We start from the raw sequence: 7,614 nt of genomic DNA, 5'->3' as shown, positions 1-7,614 counted from the left end.
GGGGGGGTAATCAGAAGGGGGAATGAAGCATGAGAGACTATGGACTCTGAGAAACAAACTGAGGGCTTCAGAGGGGAGAGGGGTGGGGGAATGGGACAGACTGGTGATGGGTAGTAAGGAGGGCACGTATTGCATGGTGCACTGGGTGTTATACGCCTAATGAATCATCGAACTTTACATCAGAAACCAGGGATGTACTGTATGCTGACTAATATAACAAAAAACATTTAAAAACATTTAAAAAAATAAAAATATTAATTTCCTGACCCTGAAATTGGCACATTCACAAATAAATTTGGCATATCACTGCCCATATAGTCTCTTAAATTCTCAGACTTTATACCTCATGTTTCCCTTACAAGAAAAATTGAAGTGGAGCATTAAGGAAATTATCTGATTTATGGGAAAAATAATTAAAGGCTTTTCTTTACTGGAATTAACCACATTCGCAACCTATATTAATTCCATTACAGGCTGACTTGACATGATCACAACATTAATAGGTGATTGTGAATATTTCAGACCTTTAAAATGACAGATTTAAATTGCATAAATATCAGTGAAGAGCTGAGGATGAAGATGGGAAATGGACAAAATTAAGGCTGGAAAACTGGTCAGAATTTCAGAGGCCTGACCCATAGACAGAATGAAACAATGAAAGCTTAAGCTATGATATAATCCATAAAACAGTGGGTTGGGAGAAAGGAAGGAAGGGGAAAAGAAGGAAGAAGAGACTTCCCCTATGAATGACATAATATCTGACCCAATTTCTTAGGGAAATTTTAATGTAATCAACGCAACACAGCCACATTTACCAGTCTCTATATAACAAGTGCCTTGAGGGATATCATCAGACCACACGAATGTCCAAAGCAACCTCTTCCTCCGGCCTCTCTTTCTGCCTGACATGTTCCATTTCCAGAAGTTAGATTATAAATTTATATATGAAAATTCACATGCTACAAAAAATAAGATACAATCTTCCACCTTTTTCCCCTTAGCATGTGATAGTGACTTTAGCAGATCAACTAATGGCCACTGAACAAAGTGAGAGCTCCTACTCAGAGAGCTGAGCTACAAAACAGACCTATTATTAAAGTATGTGTTGACAAAAGAAAAACAGCTGCAGAGAAAGGGAGCCTATACACAAAAAAACTTGGGTAGTCAAAGGGCTACCACTGACCTGTGAGGCTCACAAGTGGCAGATCCCAGGCCAGGGGGACCTAAAACAAGGACTAAGGACCAATAAATCACAAAGAAGGAGATGGGGGGGTTGTATGCACGCATAAGTGCCTGCAAGTGTATGAGGGATGGAGAGACAGAGGGGGAAAATCTATGTCTGTGCCTGTAACAAAGGCATTGAACATAAAATGAGGAGCTGAATATAAAGGACAAATTTCTGTTTTCCAGGGGGGTAGCTCTGATTTTTTTACTTTCAGAAATAATTTATTTTGTTCACCTGTCATATATTCTCTAGAGAAAAGCCTTAAGCCGTAATTTTCACAGAGTAATATTCCAATGGCCAGAGATCTTTGTGAAAAATAAAAGAGTATCAGGTTAATCAATAAAAGGAATGAAGGAATTCTGCATATTTTTAAAAAGATGGATCCTTTTGTTAAGTTCTCTATACTGGAAACTACAGGATAAATTTGTCCTTGGCGTTAGAATAAATTACAGCTCATCTCTTCTAGGAAAACTGTATTCCTGTCCACCATGCTTAGTGGAGGTAAGCTGGGAAAAGCTTATCAGATTACACAGCATTACTAAATGCATACGGCTCTCATCTGATTGCTTTTCAATCAGAACTTCACATCTTTTGCCAGATACAAATCATCTTATATAAAAGAGCTTTAGAATACAAAGTCAATGAAAAAATTTTTTTTTCTGGAGGTCTTAATGCAATCCTTATTTGATTATGAAACCCAAACTTGCCCACTATGGTCTAAATAGACAAAGTATGCTGTGTTTACAAAGTATGTTTCTGTAATACAAATGACAGAAGTACAAACTACATGACCTTGCTACTAATCTGCAAATTATTCAAATGTATTTCCACCCTAAATTGGAAAAATAAGTCATGGTACAATGTGATTACAAAGAGTTTCTAGCTCAATTCCCAAGAGCAATGGAGAAAACAGAATACTGGTATGTGCATGAATACATAAAGGGGGAATTGTGTTGAAGAGAGAGAAAGGCAGGGGGAATGGATGGACAATGGACAACAGGTAATAAAACTCTGCCTCCCTGATCTCCAAGCTGGTTGAAAAATATCCCCAAGTGTTCTGGGATTGCCTTAATAGCCAAGTATATTGGGTTCAAAATAAAGCTCTAGGACTAACTTACTTGGCAGTCTCTGGTAAATTACTTTATGAATTGAGTCTCACTATTCTCAGCTATAAAAAAATAGTAATATGGTTGGATTTTGTCATATCTAGGAATTTTATTATTATTTTCAGGTAAATTAGTATACTGTGTACATGGCACAATTGTGATCTTTACTTGTTTGCCATATGTTTATGCACTGGATAAAATGTAAATAAAAATGGAAAGGACAAATATATACAATTAGATACCTCAAGTCATTTTTGAAGTTCATTACTCAACAATTACCCATTGAGTACCTACCATGTGTCAAGTATAGCACAGGGCACTAAGTTGTAAATAAAAGGGTAAATGGGTGGTAGAATAAACAGCAAGTGAGAAAGAAGGGAAGGAGGAAGTTAGCTAGTTGCTTAATTGGATACCCAAGCTTATAACAAATTGGAGTGGGGAGAGAATGAGCACTGCACTCATTAGAACCTCTTCCCTTGGGATGCCTGGGTGACTCTGTTGGTTAAGTATCTGACTCTTAATCACAGGGTTTTGAGTTCAAGCCCTATGTTGGGCTCCATACTGGGTGTGGTACCTACTTTAAAATTTAAAAAAACAGACTTTCCCAAAATAGGCATAGCACTGATAAAATACTATGTAAAGCAATTTTAGGTGACATACAAAAGAATAATTTTATATTAATAATTGTATTTTATATATATAATAACCATTCAAACAAACAGCACATATAACTGGCATGCCATACCTATATTTTCAGGGGTATCATTGATTAATATAAGGCTACATAAAATAAGTGAGTTGAATTAAGATAAATTAAATATTACATAATAATAACTGTTATGTCTAGAAGGCAAAAATCATGAAGATGGCCTTAAAATGACTGAGGGCTCAGTCAGTTAAGTATCTGACTTTGGCTCGGGTCATGACCTCAGGGTCCAGGAATTGAGCCCCACGTTGGGTTCTGCACTCAGTGAGAAGTCTGTTTCTCCCTCTCTCTCTGCCCCTCCCCCACTCCTGCTCTCTCTCTGTCTCCCTCTCAAATAAATAAATACAATCTTTAAAAATAATAAAAATAGTAAAAAATAAAATGACTGACATGGGAAAATATAACGAGAAGATACACCACTGATATTTTGCTGCCATTCTCTCTTTTTTTTTAATAGGCTCCACACCCAATGCAGGCTCAAACTCACAACCATGAGATCAAGATCTGAGCTGAGATTAAGAGTCAGACACTTAACTGACTGAGCCACCCAGGCGCCCTGCTGCAATTCTCTTGAATTTGTAGCCCCTCTCATGATTCCATAATCTTTAAATTCTCAGACTAGAGAAAAGCAGCTTATCTCTAGGTCAACAGATTAAAAATTATATTTGTACACATATATCATTGGTCGGCGTTCCCTTAACAGATGGACTCCCACAGAGTTATCAGTGTGGGCAGGAAATAACCCTAAGAGTTTCATGGGGGGGAAATGGTACTAGAATAAGGGATATCATACAAACTACCACATTTGTGAGCATCTACTCTGTGCCATGGTTTGTATTTAACATTATTTCTAGGCTTCATAACAACCTTAAAGGTAGAGCTTTCTTTTTTCCCATTTTATCTATAAGAAAACTGAGACAGATATATTTTAAGAAGTTTTCTTAGATAACACTGAGGACACAGGCATAAATGAATTGAGCTCTTATCATGTTGTTACTGAAATAAGTTTTGTTTCTATTTGTGGTATAGTTTTCTACTTTAGATCAAATGTTTGTAAAAAACAACATTTCTCTCTAAAAGTTCTTTCTCTCTATGAAATAAAGAAAACCTAGCATTGGCTATAGAGATATGAAGCCTCTTGGCAATTATAGATGTGACTGGAAGACTGTACACGTTACAAAACAGAACATTCTCCCCAGAGATATTTGAGAGGAAAAAAGGAGACTGAGGCAATGAGGTACTGACTTTAGGTAACTGGGAAAAGTCAAAGTTCCTGCTTTATCCCTCAGGGTCTCTACTATGAAGAACATCCATTCACTATGGCACCCCAAGCTCAGAAAGGACTCCTGAGAACTCTGTTTTGGATTTCAGGCTGCCCGTCTATTTTATCTATCCTTCTAAAATTACTTAGAACATATGTACTTAATCTAGCCAAAATAATTGTTGAAGCATAATACAAATAGAATTATTTGATTATCTGATCTATAACACCAGATGATCTTAACATTAGTAATAGAAGGCAGGAGAGAAAACAGAATAAAAGTGCTTAAGTTTTTCTTTAGATTGATTTTACACCCTGTCAAAAGACCAGAAGCTTATGCATTGATCTAACATGTGTTCAAAACATTTAGGGTAAGAAGATAAATGTAGCTTTCATAACCATGAGGAAGTTTTCCTAAAAGCTGTAATTAAAAACAATCCACAAAAGGCAGACAGAAAAATAGAAGAAAAGAAGGACAAAAGAAAATAGAAAAACATGCAAGAAGATAACATTAATAAGTCCAACTATACTTACTGCAAATCAAGAGAAAGAAAAATGAATGAAATGAGGTTAAAATTTCAGTAACTAGTGACAATTAATAATAAAAACAAGTTTCAACAAAAGACAAAAATAAATGAATTAATAAAGATAAAAATAGAAATAGAAATAATTTCATCAATATAACCAGAAGCCACCTTTTCGAAAAGGTGAATAAAATAAAATTTAAAAACCTTTGCAAGTGTGATCAAAATAATGTGATAAATACAAAAGGAAATATAACTACAAATAAAGAAAATATACCTGAAGTAGTAATAAAATGCTATGTCTTATCACTTCTTGCCATCGATTTAATCATCTATGCTTGAATAATTTTTTGGATGCATATACATTGCTAAAATTATTCCAACTTAATGAAGAAATTTTGACTAGGTCAATAATCAAAGAGTAAACTATAAAAGTGGTCAAATGTCTACCTCTCAAGAAGTAAGAACATTCAGAAGTTTTGCCAAATTTTCAATAAATAATTACCGTATACACAAGTGTTCTTTTCCAGAACATAAAAGGAAAGCTTTTAAAGCATTTTTAAATTGGGGTGGCTCAGTAGGTTAAGCACCTGCCTTCGGCTCAGGTCATGATCCCAGGGTCCTGGGATGGAGCCCCACATCCACATCCACGCTCCCTGCTCAGCAGGAAGCCTGCTTCTCCCTCTCCCTCAGCCTGCTGCTCCCCCTGCTTGTGCTCTCTCTCTCTGTCAAATTAATTAATTAATTAAAGTGTTTTTAAGTTATTCTACAAAGGAATCATTATTATGATTCCAAGATTGAACAAGATAGCTCAAGGAGACCAATTTGAGGACATAGGTGCAAATGCAATAAATAAATTAGCAAATTAAATCAAAAGTGTACATTATAAAATTAAAAAAAAAAAAACTTATCTTGACCAGTTGAGTCTTATCCCAGAAATGCTAGAGTGGTTCAATTTAACAAACCAAATTTAATAAACCAAATTAAATTAAGGTAATTCATTCAAAAAATGTAACCATAAATCACATGATTATGTGAAGAAAAGAAAGGCTTAATAAAATCTCTCGTAAAAATACTTAATAAAATATGAACTAAAAGTCCTTAATATGGTGAAGTATATTTATAGGAAATCTTACATTTAATGATAACCATTAGAAGTATTCCTGTTAAAGTCAAGAACAGAGCATGAATGTCATCTAGCCACCTTGCTTTACAAACTGTTTTAGAAGTTCCCAATAAGGGATAAGAAAAAAATAAAAATAAAAAGACTGTAAGGAAGAGACAAACATCATTATTGGCAGAGGAAATCATTAATTCTCAGATCAGCTGAGAAATAATTAGCATTAATGAGAGTTCCACAGGGGGCCAATACAAGATCAAAACACAAACACTATTAATGGATTGCTAATACACCAACAATGATCAACTATAAAACAATACAGAAAAGTATGTTCCATTGACAATAGAACAAAAATAAGATACCCAAGAAAGATGCTAATAAGGAATATAAAAAGACACATCACATCACTTTCACATTTACCTCTTTATTCCATCTGAAGTTTAAGTATGATAACAAGGTTAACAGCTAACTTTCCTTCACAATTGGATAACCAACTGTACCAAAAACATAAATGGAGAGGTGCACCTGGGGGGGCTCAGTTAGTCAAGTGTCTGCCGTCAGCTCAGGTCATGATCTTGGGGTCCTGGAATCAAGCCCTGTTTGGGGCTCCTTGCTCAGCAGTGGATCTGCTTCTCCTTCTTCCTCTCCATTCCCCTCCCCGCCATGTGTGATGTGCATACTCACTCTTCCTAATAAAATAAAATCTAAAAAAATTAAAAAAAAAAACTACTGTAACTTAGATCTTGAGATACTAGAACCATATTCAAATCAGTACAGAATATATTAAGCTATTTAATAAATACTATTTGGACCATAAGCCATTCATTTGAGGGGAAAGGAAGTGAATGAAACCATAAATTATAAAAACATTGGACAAAATTTTTATTGTCATGAAATGTCAAACACAAAGGAAGACAAAACCACAGGCTTTATAAGAAGACTATCATTTGAATATAAAAATTGTATAAATTCTGTCCAAAAGAGGACCGCAAAACCTTATTTTTAAAGTAGACAAAGAAAAGTCTACAATATATAAAACACAACAAGTAAAATCTAAGTATAAAAACAATTCCTATGCGTCAGTAATGAAAAGCCAAAAATTCGATAGAAAAAGGGATCAAGATATGAACAAGCAATTCTTAGAAGAAAAAATATATATGACAAATAGATGTTAAATTTCCCAACCTCACCAGTAATCAGGAAAATATAAATTAAAACTATAATGAAATAAAATTTTTTACCCAGTCCATTAGCAATAAATAAAATATTAATGATTTAACTTTGAGGAGAGTGTTGGGAATAGACACTCTCCTGCAGCAACATTCCCCCACATGCTTTGTCAAAGTATAAACATATAATGGCCTTTTGGAGGTCATATTAGCCATATCTATCGAACTAAATATATGTATACCTTTTGACACAGTGATTCCAATTTTACACATCTATCCTAGAAAAGCAGTTATGAATGTTCTCTAAGACACATGCAGAAAAAAGTAATTTCTGTATCATTTATAATGGTGAAAAAATAAGAAACATTCTAAACAATCACCAATGATGCAAGAATTTAATCCTAGTAATACCATTAATTGCTTTGCAGCAATTTAAAAAAATGTAAATAAGTTCTATATGCATTTGTATGGAAAGATTTCCCATATATTTTTATTTTTTTTAA

General features: G+C 34.4%; 1 long non-coding RNA gene across 1 annotated transcript in view; it reads right to left on the bottom strand.

Moving 5' to 3' along the window:
* Positions 1-6,419: 6,419 nt before the first annotated feature.
* Positions 6,420-7,614, bottom strand: part of LOC117796464 — a 42,066-nt gene continuing 40,871 nt past the window's right edge. Inside the window, exon 3 of the long non-coding RNA XR_004620991.1 lies at positions 6,420-6,646. This is a non-coding gene — a long non-coding RNA (uncharacterized LOC117796464). The remainder of the gene's footprint in view (positions 6,647-7,614) is intronic.

This window comes from Ailuropoda melanoleuca, chromosome 2 (genome assembly GCF_002007445.2).
Source record: "Ailuropoda melanoleuca isolate Jingjing chromosome 2, ASM200744v2, whole genome shotgun sequence".
Classification (NCBI taxonomy): Eukaryota; Metazoa; Chordata; class Mammalia; order Carnivora; family Ursidae; genus Ailuropoda; species Ailuropoda melanoleuca.
Note: the sequence above shows the minus strand (reverse complement) of the source record. Positions and strands in the feature narration are given on the sequence as shown.